Genomic DNA, 17,313 nt, shown 5'->3' on the forward strand with positions numbered 1-17,313 from the left:
CCATTCAGAAGCAGAGTATGAGGGCGTGCCCTGACAGTACCTATGTAAGGACTACTAGCCAGTCAGAAGCAGAGTATGAGGGCGTGCCCTGACAGTACCTAGGTAAGGACTACTAGCCAGTCAGAAGCAGAGTATGAGGGCGTGCCCTGACAGTACCTAGGTAAGGACTACTAGCCAGTCAGAAGCAGAGTATGAGGGCGTGCCCTGACAGTACCTAGGTAAAGACTACTAGCCAGTCAGAAGCAGAGTATGAGGGCGTGCCCTGACAGTACCTAGGTAAGGACTACTAGCCAGTCAGAAGCAGAGTATGAGGCGTGTCCCTGACAGTACCTAGGTAAGGACTACTAGCCAGTCAGAAGCAGAGTATGAGGGCGTGCCCTGACAGTACCTAGGTAAGGACTACTAGCCAGTCAGAAGCAGAGTATGAGGGCGTGCCCTGACAGTACCTAGGTAAGGACTACTAGCCAGTCAGAAGCAGAGTATGAGGGCGTGCCCTGACAGTACCTAGGTAAGGACTACTAGCCAGTCAGAAGCAGAGTATGAGGGCGTGCCATGCTAGCAGCTAGGCGAGCATTATAACGTGTGTTCCAAAGTGACCACGTTTGTCTCTGAAGTAAAGGCTGGACTACAACAGAGCTGTTTGGAGCAGTTTGTGAACAGTGTTTTCTGTTGGAGATGGTAAGTCTCTTTTGGGTAGACTTTGGGCTTTTTCACTCTGTAAACCTATAACGTGCACAAAAAACATATATAACACAATAAAGGAAAGGGAAAAAGCCAAAAAGCCAAAAAGCACAATATGAGCACTTTAACAACAGTTAACTTATCTATTATATCAGGGGTGGCCAACCAGTTCAGCATAAAGAGCCAAGAAAAACGCACCATAGCAAAGAGCCACACAACACATGCACGTCCACACAACAGCAGCAGTGACTTCCACATGTAATGACAGTCATAATACATAGCAGTTTTGATAGTTTTTTTCTTACCTAGACTGACTCAGTGGAACACCTGACAGTCTTTGTTATCCACAATCCTTTTCATGGCTGGCTTGTACTCGGTTGAGTGTCCGTGTTAACAGAACAATGTTTTGACTTCACTTGTTTCAGTGTAGAAAACACAGATTCATAGACATAAGTTGATGCAAACATTGCCATTAGTGATCTTTGTGGTTCCTTCTCTCAACACAGATTTCAGTCTGTCATCCTCAGAAAGTCTAGTCATCATATATCTAAAGGGCTTTCAAACTATCTGATTGAGCAGTGAAAGGGTTAATGAGGAAGGTGATCTGTGGTCATTTTTTTTCTTTTTCTCAGGTTGCACAATCTGTCTTCAAAACTCTGCTGCATTGTTTTTTATGTTACAATTACTGGCAAAGTTATTAGCAATAATTGGCAGTATTGGCAGATGCATTCAAATGTGTTTTGACTCATCTGAAATATGTTTCACAAACACAGCCCCCAGACACACAGTAAGAGCCTCACAGGAGCAGGCAAAAAGCTGCATGCGGCTCAAGAGCACCACAAAGATTAAATGTTTAATTAGTAATACTTCTTCCAAACTGTCAAACCTCAACTTTTATTCTCCACCCAAAACAACACAGGACAGTGTATATCACACAATGGATACATATTTATCATATGACAGTGTAATAATGTGCATACTTTTTTACTTGATATATGTGTATATTAGTGCTGTCAGTTAAACACGTTATTAATGGCGTTAACGCAAACCCATTTTAACGACGTCAATTTTTTTTATATGTTCTTTTTGGCCTAGCAAACTTTGTAGTTTTTTTCACATGCTGTTGCAACAACTAGTAACGTTAGAAAAACTACACCACCACACCGGATCTAGCTAGACCGGAAACAAAACACACTTGTTTGGGCTTGCGAGCCGGCCAAGGAGTAGTACATACCTGCAAACTAGTCGCTTTTTGGCGAAAATCACCATTTAGAATGGGAAAATGTCATCCACGAGAGTCGTGTAGATCTGAAGAGTTTTTATTTTGGGGGGGGTCCGAGACCCATATAATACAGCACCGGTGCCTCAACGATCTACCGGACCAAATAGCAAAGCGGATTTCGGTGCCACTGAAATGCCTGCGCTTCTCTCTGATGACTGTAGCTGCCGTTGTCTGAAAAACAGACTCAGCCTCGCCTCGCCAGCCTCGTGGTGCATTCAAAGTTGTTGTAAAATACCCTTTGCTTATCCAGTGGTTGTTTTCGCCATTTTTATTGTTTTATAGTTTTGAACATACAGAACAGACAAATACAATTGAACAAGGTGCTCCTTTTTTAAATATATATATATATATATATATATATATATAAAAATCTTTCGGTTCAGGCACCGTTTTAAAAGTATCGTATCATGTTGATAAGAGCATTAAAATGAGAAAAAATAATGGGACAAAAAGAAATCAAGGGACATTTAGAATAGATAAAAATGTGTGATTAATTGTGATTAATTGCGAGTTAACTATGACATTAATGTGATTAATCGCGATTAAATATTTTAATCGTTTGACAGCACTAGTGTATATAAATATGAATAATGTATAGCCACACTTTTGGTCTAGATCAAGGGTCTTCAACGTTTTTTAAGCCAAGCACCCCTAAGTAAAATAGAGACGGAGCAGAGACCCCCTACTACATACGTATATTGTATAAACTGAAGTTGCATAATAAACTGGGCCTACAATAATGTGTAGGGGGACCTAAAGCCTTTATACATATTTTTTTTTTTGTATAGAATGTTAAGCTACTAATAATTGTATGCATGATTTTATAAATCATGTTTTAATGCAGTTTTTGATCACTTTAGTTAGATAGGATTTCTTTTGATTTGTGCATTGTGTAAGCATAGTCTGTATCAAGGGTTTCTGTACAACTGGATATTTTGGCCTGATGAGGAAAGGTCAGGAAAAACAGTAAGACCAATCTACGAAATTCAGCTATTTATTTTCACAGAAGGAGAGATTGTTCTTCTTCTTAACCATTCCCAGATTGGAGTACATATGGCAGATTTAGGGATGAGGGTGACACTTTCCGTGTACAAAATGCACAGGAAGTCCTTTCTCGTGGAGGGGCTGAGAGTGAACCACCCCCATCTCTCCTTTCTTTTACGGCAGCATCCAGGCTCTTCAGATCAAGTTCCCTGCTCCTGAGCAGCTGTCTCTCTTTTGTTCAGGTGGATTGTTTTTCAGGGGCTGTGATATGAGAGGGACTGGGTTCCTCCTCTCAGGTCCTGATGGACTTTGCAGGTTGGGAAATCAGAGGGAGAGAATGGCTGGTGGGAGACAGGGAGAGGAAAGGAAAGGAGAGTGGTCACTGATGCTGCAACTGGGAATCTTATCAAGTTTTCCGGAAGGTTTAATGGACATGTCTGCCTTTCTTGTGTTTCCGCTCCTCCAGTTTTCTCAGTTAATACCTTTGGTTTCCCTGATGACCCAATTCATTACTTTAAAGCCAGCTCTCTGTTAAGCTGGTTTTCTCTGTCACTCTTTCTCATTCTTTGTTTCACCTCAAGATGTGTTAAGATCGCCTAGTAGTTCCTTGCTAAATGAACCACACAGGGTATTTAGAAAGATTTCAAAATCAGCTGTCCTAATACTACCTATTTGATGTGTATGAGCCCATGCTCCTAGCGTACTTTGAGCAATGACTAGGTCATTAAAATATTTTACTGAAACGTTTTATGAAACCCTAATAGGCTACAGGTTATTGTTTTATGCAAAAGTAGTAGTGAGAGGGTTACAGGAGACATGTCTAGTAATTCTTAGTAATTATTATACAATACTGGCGTCTTTTTTACAGAAAGTCGCCAGATTGTCGCTTTTGTGAAAAAAAGTCGCTAAGGGGGTCTGAAAAGTCACTAAATCTTGCAACAAAGTCGCTAAGTTGGCAACACTGTTTGCTGCTTCCTGTTTGGTGCTGGAGGGAGTGCACCCATTGGTTGTTGACAATGTTCACATGATTTAACTTTGCTCCCAAGACTTAAAACTTAAGATTTTATTTTTAGAGATGTCTCAAGAAATATGGTATGTCCCTTAACATTCTACAGAACTTTTACCGCTGTACAATTGAGAGTATATTGACAGGCAATGTTAGTGTGGTTTGGCAGGGCTAATTCACATGACCTTAATCTTCTGACAAAAGTAGTCAAGACTGCATCTAAAATCATTGGGGTTCCACTTGAACCGCTCCAACACATTTACTGGAAACGCACACTAAGAAGGCACGAGGTATTATGCAGGATGCTAGTCATCCTGCACACAATTTCTTCTCCTACCTTCTATCAGGGAGACGTTTGCAGAGCATCCCAATGCGCACAACATGTTTTAGAGATAGTTTTTACCCCCAGGTAATAAGGTTATTGAATGATAGCACAACAGGAAGGAGGGCTGAGGTCTGAACTTAGTCACTATGTCTATTGTGCTTGGATATTTCTAGATGTTTTTAAGTGCTATTTATGTTTTTTATAATTGTGATTATTGACTGGTGCTGAGAGAGTGCCATGTCACATTGTATTTCATTGCTGTGGTACTTCGTACTAATATGCATATGACAATAAACTTGAACTGAACTGAACTGAACTGAGATAATATAACACGTTTGATTTTGTCTGACGTCCAGAGGGGAAAAAGACTGACTGGGACTGAGTTTGACGACTACCTTACACCAGACGATTAAGACGATGGGAGCGCCCTGACTCTAACAAGACTCTCAGGATTTCATTCTGATATTGGAAATTAGTCAGGGACAGTGGAATCGCTTGAAAAGTGGTTTGGTGTAAGGTCGGCATAAGTGGTTTGTTCAAACAGCAATTACGACCTATATTTTCATTTCTAGTAAATAGTAAATAGATGTTTTAGGTAGAAACACTCCCCTTCATCCGCCAGGAGCTGCCTCTCCTCAGCAGAAGAATTGCCGCATTTGCATGATGACCACACAGCGCATTAACACTCTAAATGGAACATTTTCACTTACATGCACTCATAATCACTTATAAACACACACAGGTATGAAGGTAGGTGTGCTGACTGCTGAACTGAAAGACGCACTGCACACGGGAGAGATGGAGAGACAAACATAAATGCTGAGTGGACTTATTGTAGTTCTTTCGTTAGACAAGATGTGATAATGTAATCATTTACACAGTGATTGTATTTACCATTTAGTATACTTCCCAAAATAAAAATGCTGACATTGATTATAATGTTTCAGCATTTGTTCCATGCCTTTTATGTTTTACGCTACAGGTTATGCTCCGCAGGGTCTACAAAAAAAAGTCTGAAATTACAAAATCTAAATTGTAGGCCTTAAAAAGTCTTAAATTCGCTGAAGTATTGTGTTTTAAGTCTTAAAGGACAATTCCGGCACAAAATGAACCTAGGGGTTATTAACAGATGTGTACCCACTCTGTCATTCTCTGGGACATGTTTTCATGCTAATCAAATGAGTTTGTAGCTTGAAACAAGCTAGCGTGGACCGCTGATTAGCTTACAACGCTAGTATTCGGGGCACAGGGAAAGTAAAAACAATTCGCTATTTATACCACTAAAAAGGCTCAAAATATCACCAAACTTCAACGGTAGCATAATGACGGTCCCTAAATGTTAACCAAAGCATTGAGAACGTTGTAAGTGTACAGACAGTTTATTGAAAAGATAGATTATGAAGACACTCCCGTTCATGTTTACATGCCGCTGCTGTCTTGAAAACCAGTCATGACTTACAGCTGGCGATGCAAGCTAAAATCAAAAGCAATTTGCTCAATATATCTGAAATAATGGCACCGATGTAAAACATAACTTGTCTAGTGTACTTACTCAGTGGATAACTGTCCATCTGGTCCCTCTGGTCTGGGTCGCCGTCTTCAATTTATTTTTGGGACATGGAAAAAAGTTTCAAGTCCAGCCCTGTTTATCAGAGAGGGGAAATCTTCAGACTGTACAAAACACTGCGTCTCTTGGGTGTCGCGACGCAACAGGTCCCACTCCGTGCAACACAGACACTCCTGTTTGGTGGCCATAGCTTCACAATGTCTGCAGGTACACCACCAGTTTCCCCAAGTACGAGGCTGTGTTGCAGCACTGACTACCGGTAGCTCTCTCTCTCTCTCTCGTAGCCCTTTCACGGAGCTCCCGCAGCTCTCTGTTAATAAATTGTCTGTACACTTACAATGTTCTCAATGCTTCGGTTAACATTTAGGGACCATCATTATGCTACTGTTGACGTTTGGTGGTATTTTGAGCCTTTTTAGTGATAGTGATTTGTTTTTACGTTCCCTGTACCCCGAATACTAGCGTTGTAAGCTAATCAGTGGTCCGCGCTAGCTTGTTTCAAGCTACAAACACATTCGATAGGCATGAAAACATGTCCCAGGGAACGATCGAGTGGGTACACATTTGTTAATAACCCCTAGGTTCGTTTTGCGCCGGAATTGTCCTTTAAATAATTTTCCTACGTCCATGCAACGCTTCTACTGCTTTTTTTTATCCTGTGGTGTTGTAGTTCTTTCTCTCGCTAGTCCAAATATAATTTCGCTGTAGTATAACTACAAATGAGACCAACATCCAACTTATATTGCAGCCAATCAGCTTTCGTGTTATTGGCTCGAGTCTCTTTCAGATTGTACCACAGATATTAAACAGATGTTATTCTTCAGTTATGGGGAATGCAGGTTCAGCGATACTTGGCTTGAGAAAACAGAATTTAGGGCTCAGTTGATGTTGTGATAAAGGTCTTACATTTCATTCATAATGGTCTTAAAAAGGTCTGAAGTCTTTTTCAAGTCAATTTGACTTGATGAACCCTGCAGAAAATCAGAACAGCATCACATAAAACCAAATACATGTTTTTCATGGAAAAAGATTGCTCACAGAAACCCCAGAGGCTTTGTGTTGACTGTTGACTAACAGCTCTAAAGTTGTTGGCTTTAAATTTCTGGAACACTGGAATAAAGAGACATTTAGACTAGCCTATAAATGCAATAAAAAGTAGACTACTACAGGAATAAATGCATTCAAAAAGTTGATTTAGGAACCATTTTATAAATGCTGGGGTTAAAATCATTTTTGATGGTGGTAACCAGAACGGTTTGAATGACTCAATACCATATTAGCTCTACCAGGGACTACTTTGCTTTTACCCTAATAGAGGTTACAATAAGATTTGTATAGCTTCTTTATGCTCATATACTTGGGATAAGAACATACAGAAGCCTTGTTGTGTCTTTCAACCCCCCTTTTTTCTCCTTAAGTGGAAGGTTGGAAAAATAATCGTATTCCCCACTGTTTGACAGAATCATTTATATTGTGTATAAGCTTGTTTTCTATGGCTGCACCGTTCCATCAGATGGAGGTATTCTAGATGTATTCTGCATATTTGTAATAGACATTTGCCTCATACTTCAGCCTAACATTGGGATCTTTGGAAACTCTACTAGAATTTAATATACATTTCTTTTGATCTGAACAAAGATTGACTAGCACAATTCTTTTTACTGAGTGGCCCACCAATAGGACACTGAGGTTCATGCTGGGGTCGTGAGACTGACCCATACATGACCCTCTTTGCTCCAGTCTTTAGTTATACTTTGTTTATATTGAGTTATGTCTTTCGCTGTATCCTGTTACTATTCTGGAACAGTGCAGTTTGTCCACAGGGATCAGTTTCATCTTACTCCTTGAGACGGATACAGTGATTGTGTGTGTCTGTGTGGGGGGTGAAGGTACAGGTAGTGGGCGGTGGGTATGGTTTATATTATCTCTACCGGAGGAAGTGGATCTCTGGGTTGGATCCCAGGATGCATAAAGCTGTCAGAATCCAATTGATGGTGATGAACAATCGTAGGTGATGAGTGAGGGCAAGGATGTGTCCCACCACCACCGCTATCTGCCCACATACAGCAGCAGAGGGGGGGGCAGGGGCTCAGGGATATTATTAAGGATTGATGGGGAACAAATGCTCGGTCAGACAGGTTATGTAGGCTATGTTAAAAAGGTTATGTAGTGGTCAAAGACCGTCTAATGATTTGACAGGCTTAAGAATTTGAGACATACATTTGAAAATACACCATTTAGAGCATGTTTTAGTATTGTAATTACATGAAGAAATGATTTTTGTCCTGATAGCAATGTGCCAGACTCATCAAATACGTGGCCATACGCTTCAAACTATAACGCTCCAATACCCCTCTAGTGTCACAAACTGCCGCTTTGTTTGTCGTTTTGTTCGGTATAGGCAACAAAACTACTTAGTTAGGTTTAGGAAAAGATTGTGGTTTGGGTTAAGTACATTTGTTACACTTACATAACAAACTTTATATTAGGACATTTGAGCTCTATTAATTAAAGCTCAGCTTTTTTGTTCCTCATAAAATATTTCCAAAGCAATATTATCAGTATTTTGAACCTTAAGTGCTCACATTCATGTTGACTTGTCTTCTTCCCTGTCTTTGCAGGCACTCATCGGGTTTCTTGGTGCATTACCAGACAGAAGAGCCACACACTCTATTCAGCCTGTTTTCTTGAACCATACTTTCGAAAAGAAATGAAAAGATAAGCACTGTAGCACGTTTTTTTTGCTGTGTGCACCACATCGAGTGCTGCTGTATAAGAACCCGGCTGGCCGCGTAGGGAGGTAGGAGGATTTTGAAGCCAGGGAGTAGAGTTCACTTCCCGAGGAAACAAAAGACTTTCACCCTGGAAATGAGTGTTCTTTGGGAGTGTTTTAATCCAAACCACGATCTTCTTCCAAATCTTAACTAATCCTTTCCGTGCCTAAACTTAACCTTTGTCACTGCGTAACACTCACTTTTTCTTGTCTAAACTTACCTGTAATCTCCGCCCAAACGACCGGCAGCTCAAGCAACCCCCAACTACCGCTGATCTGACAGAGCACCATGCGGAGTACCATACGGAGCTCCGTAGCTGGCCTCGCAGGGCTCTGCAGCGGCACATATCTACAAACTGCTGCTAAAATGACCGAGCTGTGACGGAGGTCTGTAGCCGGCGCCATGAAGCAACTGCCGCTCGGTGTCACAGAGCTCTGTAGCCCAGGTCATGTGACCAGCCGGCAGTCTCCTTGTTTTCATATGATATACATTTTAGTGTGCATATGTTTTCGTACAATATCATACAAACCTGTTCATGAGAATGCATTGCTCTACTTATAGCTGCAGCCATTTTACTTTAATTGAGCAACTTTTGTTTCGATCTAACAGAGATCTTCGTCAGGCATTATCAAACTACCATCACAAAGCAGAACAAGATAATTATAGACAGGGTGCCTGGGTAGCTCACCTGGTAGAGAGTGTGCTCATATACAGAGGCTCAGTCCTCGCCACAGCGGCTGCAGGTTCGGTTCCATGCATGTCATTCCCCCTCTCTCTCCCCTTTCATGTCCAAGCTAAAATGCCAAAAAAACATACACAAACACATTGATTATTCAGGTGGTTTTGATCTGCATGATTGAGGGCCTATCTACTTTCAAACTGGACCAATCAGAGCAGAGCTGGACAACACTGTCTGATACTCCCACATGCCTTCATAGAAAGGGCAAAATCGGATTCAAACATCAAGATCAATATTTTACAAGTACATATTAAATTCAAAAGCAGCAAAATATCAATCAAAGTTATAGCATCAAAAAAAAGACAAAAAATTTGGCCATGCTAGACTTTCTGCGGCGTGGTCGTGAAGCGTCCCAGACGTTGGATCGCTGATCTTTGATGATGTCACACTACAAGAGGTAAAGACATGTTATCGGTCCCGACCCTAATTACAACGTTTGTCTGCGACTTGTCTGTCGGGTCAAAATCGGACTGAATTTGTGTCGTCTGATCCTGGCATTAGACTGACAGGCTGGAGGTTGTAGGGAGTAGGGATGGAGGGTAGAGGTAGGGATGGGTTTTATTTTGTCTGTTTGTAAAATGTTCTAAATAAGCAACAAAATGTTCTCAGTAAATAGAAGAAATTATAAATTGATAATAATAATAATACAATATAATTTCCCCTTGCAGGATTATTATATGTTATAATAATGTGATTGGTTTAAAGAAATGCCAATAAACCAGAGCACATTTTCTTACATCCCAGAATGCTGTGTGGACTAGCCAGACCTTCCTCCGCAGCGCTGTGGAGGAAGGTCTGGCAAAGCGAGACTAGGAAATGTGTGACTATGTCTAAATATAATTCCAACATATTATTAGCAAATATAAATCCCCACTGATGATAGGCTTGCTGGCCTATAGGTAAGATAGTCACTAAGATAGCCATCCAAAGAGAGAGTTAATCCTGAGGATTCACTGTACCGCATGTATGTGTAACATTAAAAGATGATTTATAAAATCATGCCAACAATTATTATTTTAATAGCTTAGTATATGCACTATAAAAGGTATGTATAAAGGCTTGAGGCCATCCTACACATTATTGTAGGCCCACTTTAATATGCAACTTCATTTTATAAAATATATGTAGTAGGGGGTCCCTGCTCCGTCTCTCTTTCAGTTAGAGGGGTCCTTGGCTCAAAAAACAACCCCTGGTCTACAGTATATATACATAGGAAATTCCACTCAGATCCAAGTGATGATTTTAAGAAGGGTGGAGACATTACTCAAAAATAACTTGTTTTAATGAAAGTAGATCATCCAATCATGCCAGCTATATATGCATTACCCCAAAATACATGATTTTAATATTTTAAACTATTGACGTTTCTGTGGATAATATGTTACTGGTTATGCTTGATTACCATAGAAAGAACAAATAAAAGGATTTTAATGCTAGTGACATTTCAATCCTACAACTCTCCTTCAGACTTTATACAAACATACTACTTGACGGCATATAGACTGTATATTAAGACGGACAATGTGTCTCCACTTCCTCCCACCAGGGGCGGACTGGGACAAAAATTCAGCCCTGGCACTGTAGCCACACCAGCCCACATTACCACGCCCATGCAGCCCCACCCACGGACACGTGCATTCACTAATTACATTTGTGTACAGATGGTGAAATAATAGAAGCAGTCCCTTATGTAACAGATTTTTAAACATTTCATTTAAGTAACTGGCAAACAATGCTTACTACTTTTTAAAGAGCACACGTTTATAACAAATTTACACATACTGCCTGTTTATGCTGTTTGTATGCTGTTAATGTCATTCTCTACAGTATGTTGTTCTTTGATGTCACTGTCTGTCTGTTTCTCTCTGTTGACACTATACATATTGTCTGTCTAGTTCTCCATCTTTTCATATGTTTAAACTCTAACTCTGCAATTGAAATATGTTTTTATTGCTGTCTGTGATTATACTTCAGGGTTTTTCCTTGCTTCGAATTGGCCTTTGTGGGAAAAACCTGCATTCTGATGCATTTTTAGGCACCAATTTTTAGTAAAAACATCTATATTTATGGCAAGGAAATCACAAAATTCTGGTGGCAGGTAACAATTCAAAATACAAAATATAATGGAATATTATTATATTCAGTAGTCCAGCAAGGGCTTTCACATCTGGGACATGGGCCAGATATGACAACACTTGACCCCAAAGTCCAGTTGTTTAATTAGCATGAACAGGGCTTTATGGTCTTTTTTTCCCCCAAGGAGCACGTTTTGCTCCCAAGTTGAAAAATGTAGGCTTGACTTACATAGACTACTGCTTTTACTGCTAAATTGTACAATAACACAATCATGTTATGGATACAAAGCGTTGTAATGTGTAATGTTTTCTATTGATAAAAACTTACCAGTGATGTTGAATACAGCCTACAGTGTAATGGACCACCACAGTTCATGCATACATGTGAACTGCAGATTAATTGCAGAGTTTAACCTACATAGTGTAAAACTACTACGTGACAGAGCAGAACGACGCTGCTTGTTCAGGGTTTTCATGTGTACTCCTATAGGCCTACACTTCGCTCAGGCATTAAAACCAACTGTACCAAAACACCGAATTAGATTACTATTTAATGCGACAACGAGACGTTTTTAACCGGTAATGAAACTGTCTCAATGTAATACTGATGCCGTCAGACGGCCGCGGGGACAGACAGCAGTCGGAGCTCCAGCGAAGCTCTGCAGCCGGTCCCCCAGAGCAGCATGATCATCGGGAGGGTCCGGTACAGCCTGAACCCTGCAAACAGAGATCCTGTTTGAAGGTGACATGCTTGATTTTGAGTGAAAGTCCCAATTTGGGTAACCTCTGACTGGGTTGGTCGGCCCATCTCTGGACCAGGCCAGCTGTTACCGACTGGCCAAATGCTTAATATTTATTATTATTATTATTATTATTATTATTATTATTATTATTATCATAACCATAATGAAATCGTGCAAGCGATAAAAACCCATCCTAAGCGCTGTCGGCCTGTAAAGACAATTTATTTGTATATAAAAAAAATAATAATCTGACCGGCCCACATTAAAAAAAAATGGTCCGGCCCCTCTGGCATTTGGCAGAATTGCCAGATGGCCAATCCGCCCCTGCATCCCGCTGTACAAAATATCCCGGATACGGGCTCTGCCATTTTGTAATTTTGGAGTTTGAACTAAGATCTCTGTTAGATTAAAACGTTGCTCTTATGAAGAAAAGGTTTCATAAGGTAAAAAGTGAGATTTCCATGTCTTTTGTGATTATTGATAAATGACACCGTATTGTTGTGGACAAATTGATGGACACGTGACATTTTGTGTGTCCAGGAGACGTTCCTGGCTAAACAAGACCTGGAAGGACTAAATTCTATACATAGGGACATTCATGGGGCGGGGGAATCAACAACTGACCTAAGTGCTAAAGTTGTCCGGGGGAGAATTCCAGGGGGGGGTAGCCACGATGTGGAATAAAAAATATGACCAGTTGGTTAATGTTATAAGATTGGGTGTTGACTGGGCTATTGGGCTTGAGCTGTGTTGTAATGATAAGAACATAATAATTTTGAATGTCTATACGCCATATGAGTGCATACAAAATGAGGATGAGTACCTCAGTAGATTGGCATTTATCGCGTCTTTTATTCAGGACAGTTCTTCTACCTGTATCTATGTTGTTGGTGACATGAATGCTGATGTATCTGATGCCAACTCTTTATTTGGTAATCATTTAATGCAGTTTTGTTCTGACGGTGGATTGATTTTATCTAGTAAGGTACTATTGCCGTATGATAGCTATACTATATCAGCGAGGCCTGGCACTCTACTTCATGGCTGGATCATTGCCTTCGTACAGTGGATGCCCATGACTCCATCGATATGATGAAGATTGGTTACGATCTGGCTACTACGGACCATATACCCTTTCTCATGGTGTTGGACACAGGCAATTTACCAGTGTTGTTGCCTATGGATAATGGCATTGATGTAGGGAAAATAAATTGGTCAAAATTGTCTAAGAAAGATCTTAATGAATATTTCAGTCATTCTGATGCTTTGTTGGGTAACATTAAGGTCCCAAAAGATGCCTTATTGTGTCGAGATATGAACTGTAAGAATGTACAACACTGTAAGGATTTATGTTCCCTGTATGAGGCTATTGTGGAGTCTCTCGGTATTTCGAGCAGGCCTCTGTTTAAACATAGGACAAAAGTGTGCAATGCTAAGCCAGGTTGGAAAGATCATGTAGAAGAGCTCCATGTAGAGGCCCGAAATGCTTTTAAAAAAATGGGCTGAGTCAGGCAAAAGCAGGCATGGCTCCTTGTTTGAAAATAAGAAATGCACTAATGCTAGATTTAAGTATGCACTTCGCTATATTAAAAGAAATGAGAACATGATGAGTTCAGATTCCCTGACATGGAAGCTGCAAAAAATAATGTTAATGACTTCTGGAAAGAAATAAAAACTATGAATAATTGCAAAACATCTCTCCCATCTAATATAGATGGTGTGAGTGGTCCTGATGAAATTTCACAGTTATGGCGGAAACAATATTATGAATTGTTAAACTGTGTAAAAAGTAATCTGTTTGTAGTGGATAATGTAGAGTTTAATGATGATGTTGTTGTCACTTCTGCTGACGTCAATGAAGTAATATTGAAGTTAAGAGATAATACGGCCTGTGGTCTGGATAGTATTACAGCTGAACATCTTAAACTTGCCAGTAAGAAACTGTGCCCTCTGGTAGCGATGTGCTACACAGGTTTTTTTGTTCATGGAGCTTTACCTGATTCTATGCTCTCTGTTGTGCTGGTACCAGTTATTAAAGATAAAGTGGGGAAGCTGATCAGCTCAGATAATTACAGGCCAATAGCTCTGGCCAGTGTTATGTCCAAAGTGCTGGAGACTTGAGAGGTATGTCCTGTCTACTGATAACCAATTTGGTTTTAAAAGAAAGCATGGCACTGATTTATGTATTTTTGCACTAAAGGAAATTTTAGATAAATATAATAGGCAAAATTCCACAATGTTCATGTGCTTCATTGATGCTTCTAAAGCATTCGATCGTGTTAATCATGAGACATTATTTTTTAAATTGTCTAACAGTGGGGTCCCTGGATTTTTAATAAGAATCTTGGTTTATTGGTACTCGCATCAGACAATGAGAGTGAGATGGGGGAATGTTACATCTGTCCCCTTCCAAGTGACCAATGGTGTCCGCCAGGGCGGAATTCTGTCTCCTTTTCTTTTTAATATGTATATGAATGATTTGTCTTTGATTTTAAATGCATGTGGTACAGGTTGTAGGGTTGGTGACTCACTAATTAATCACCTTATGTACGCAGATGATGTGGTCATTTTTAGCCCATATAGTGCTGGTCTCCAACAGCTTCTGAGAATATACACACAGTATGGTGCTGAGTTTGATATAAAATACAATGCCAAAAAGAGTAAGATAATGATTATTAGAAGTAGAGAAGACAGACAGTCAACCTTCCCTGACTTCGATCTGTCTGGTACTGCACTTGGGGTGTGCAGTGAGATTACATATTTGGGCCATATTATTGCAAATGACTTGTCTGATGATAAGGATATCTATAGGCAGTGTCGGAAGCTGTACGCTCAAGCGAACATGCTGTGTCGTAAGTTTAGCATGTGCTCTGTATCTGTGAAGATCTCACTCTTCAGAGCGTATTGTACACCTTTGTATACTGCCTACCTGTGGTGTCGTTATAAGCAAGGCAGCATTAGAAAACTCATAGTGGCTTATAATGACAGCATGAGGCTGCTGCTGAGAGCTCCAAGAAGCTCAAGTGCAAGCCATATGTCTGTCAGTGTCGGGGTACCTACCTGCTCTGCTGTTTTACCTCACCTGATGTATAGATTTATTTGTAGGGTATCTGAGTCAAAAAATGACTTGATCACTGTTTTAGCTAACCCTGTACGCAGTTCTGTCAGATTTTCTTCCAGACTGTGGAACCATTGGCCACTGTATGTCAGACACTGAACATTGTGGAAGGTTTTGTATTTTTGTATTTTATGTTATACTCTGTTTTTTATTGTGATATGGATCCCCCTGGGTCTGAAATATAGTTTATAATATAAAGCAGGTTGAGGCAGAGATGCTCACAAGTCTCTGAGCTAGAGTCCAAGTCATGTCTCTGAGCTAGAGTCCAAGTCTCAAGTCTCTGAGCTAGAGTCCAAGTCAAGTCTCAACTCTGAGACCTTTGGCAACACCGACACTGATGCCAATGTTTTACCACCTGATTGCGTCTTATCAGTCACGACTTCTCGTTCTCTGCGACTAAGCTACTAATGGGCAGAGTATACATGCTGCCTCCCATTTACCCCGGCATGTGCAAGCCTAGTATACTATATATATATATATATATATATATATATCCTTGTGGGCGCGGGGATCAAAACTCTGCTTAAAAACCAAAACGTAGCAATGTAAATGTAACCTAAGAACATGGGAAAGATGCGAGTGAGAAGAATGTGGAGGCATTTAAGGAGATTAGAATCTATCACTTACCTGTTCTGTCTGTGCTTTGTTATTGCCATCACTCAGCGTTCAATGTCCTGAAGAAAATTTTTACTTCATCAATAGAATTTTTGTAACAGACCTGAGCCCATAAATGGCAAAATTAAGTGAAAGAAAGAAACAAGTGAAGGAGACTGAACATCCGGAATTGTCCTCTGACTTAGTCATGATCCGATCATCATTCTTTACCCTCGACTAAAAAAGTCCAAAGCTCTCCTATCACTCACTCACGTCACTGTAGTGATGTTTATCTGGGAGTTCTGGGAGGCATCAAGGTACTTGTGGCTTGTTTACTTCACTTTGAGCCTCTTTTCCATCTTTAATGGCTCAGGGCTGATTACAACCACATGCCCTCTGACTGCCAAATGCTTCAAAACACTCTTTGTTGTGTCTTGTTGCACCTATTATCCATCCACACAGCCAGCCGTTGACAGAAGTTTGCTTTCCTTTGTCATGCTCTCAGCAGAGGTCAGAGATGACACTGCAGAGAGTGTATGGGCTGAGCATGTATGGGCAGGTGGTTGAAAGAAAAGGAACATTTGGTGAATGAAGCCATCCCCCACCCCACCCCAACCTCCGACATCCCTCCCACCCCCCAGTCCTTCCTCCTCTGCAGGGCTTCATTGACCCTTGAGGTTTCAATGAAGCCAATGAAGGAAGTCTCTCTCTATGACCCCTTTAAATCCAGCTTCCTGTTCCTGCACTTGAATTTTTTTCTGTAGGATAGTGGACACACACACACACACACACACACACACACACACACACACACACACACACACACACACACACAGCAGCACTTGATCTTCTAATTTTTTTTCTGATAGCTGCCAGATGATGAAGCCAGGCAGGGGGCCCCTGGTCTGACTGACTGACTGATAGACTGATAGACCTGCTCTCTAAGCCACATTACTTTGGTGGGGACAGGAAGTAAATCGGTCTGCCAGAATATCATGGGGGGGGGGGATAATTTCATGATTTCCTGTCAAGAAAACTGCACTTCCTTTGTCATGGGAGCTGCAGTATCCCTGGCCAATCATCTTCAGTCCAGTGTCTGATGGTACTTTGAAGTGTTGTTGTAAGTTAGAGGAAAGGCAGAAGCTGGGGGTCAGAGAAAGGTTAGGTAGTTTGTCTGAAATGTTAATGAATGGTCAAACTAGACGTGAAATTAGGGACAGCTTTTCATAACCTGAGCTGCTAAGTCTTTTGTTGGAAGCAAAATCAGTGATGTCTTTCTGTAAACTGTTTAGTAATGAATTCTGGAGTTAGACAGTTAGACAGTTTTTTTAGGCGGCTTGAAATCATGGTTTGATGATGCACTGGAGTCACCCCTCCCCTACTTTATATAAACTACGGTACTTCTAACATTAGTGCATAGATTCA

General features: G+C 40.6%; 1 long non-coding RNA gene across 1 annotated transcript; it reads right to left on the minus strand.

Moving 5' to 3' along the window:
• Positions 1-2,349: 2,349 nt before the first annotated feature.
• On the minus strand, positions 2,350-16,108 carry LOC144532721 (uncharacterized). The gene is made up of 3 exons (XR_013503370.1): positions 15,922-16,108; positions 9,308-9,413; positions 2,350-3,288 (listed from the first exon to the last, which is right to left on the minus strand). It is a non-coding gene; the product is annotated as an uncharacterized LOC144532721 (long non-coding RNA).
• Positions 16,109-17,313: the final 1,205 nt, after the last annotated feature.

This window comes from Sander vitreus, chromosome 17 (genome assembly GCF_031162955.1).
Source record: "Sander vitreus isolate 19-12246 chromosome 17, sanVit1, whole genome shotgun sequence".
Taxonomy (NCBI): Eukaryota; Metazoa; Chordata; class Actinopteri; order Perciformes; family Percidae; genus Sander; species Sander vitreus.